Here is a 760-nt window from a genome sequence, read left to right on the forward strand (position 1 = left end):
TTCGTTGGGGATTACAGTACTGGAATAGACACGCAGACAGAATGACAGACAGAAAGAATGACAGACAGACAGACAGACAGACAGCTAGATAGATAGATAGATAGATAGATAGATAGATAGATAGATAGATAGATAGATAGATAGATAGATAGATAGATAGATAGGTAGGTAGGTAGGTAGACAGACAGACAGATAGATAGATAGATAGATAGATAGATAGATAGATAGATAGATAGATAGATAGATAGATAGACAGACAGACAGACAGACAGACAGATAGATAGATAGATAGATAGATAGATAGATAGATAGATAAATAGATAGATAGATTATTCTAATTATCTAAGGGATGTTTCGTTGTACCTTAATTAGGGCTAAAACAATCTGTTTTGTGCGACAATTGGTTTGATATGTGTTTATTTTTAATTACACATTTTGTTGATGCAAAAAATTCGATTATTTTTTATCAGGTCTTGAAAATAGTCTTGAAAATTTTCGAATAGAAATTTTTCATTCAAATTCATGAGTAAAAACTGTCATGGTGGTTTCCCAATCACACACACATACACACACACACACAACATGCACTCACCCACATACACAAACACGCACGCACTCGCACAATGTCTCTTTTACAGTCTCTCTCTCTCACCTACATACAGCACATACAAACACATTCTTTTCTCTTTCTCTCTCTCTCTCTCTCTCTCTCTCTCACGCACACACACACACACACACACACACACACACACACACACAC

This window comes from Octopus bimaculoides, chromosome 2 (assembly GCF_001194135.2).
Source record: "Octopus bimaculoides isolate UCB-OBI-ISO-001 chromosome 2, ASM119413v2, whole genome shotgun sequence".
Classification (NCBI taxonomy): Eukaryota; Metazoa; Mollusca; class Cephalopoda; order Octopoda; family Octopodidae; genus Octopus; species Octopus bimaculoides.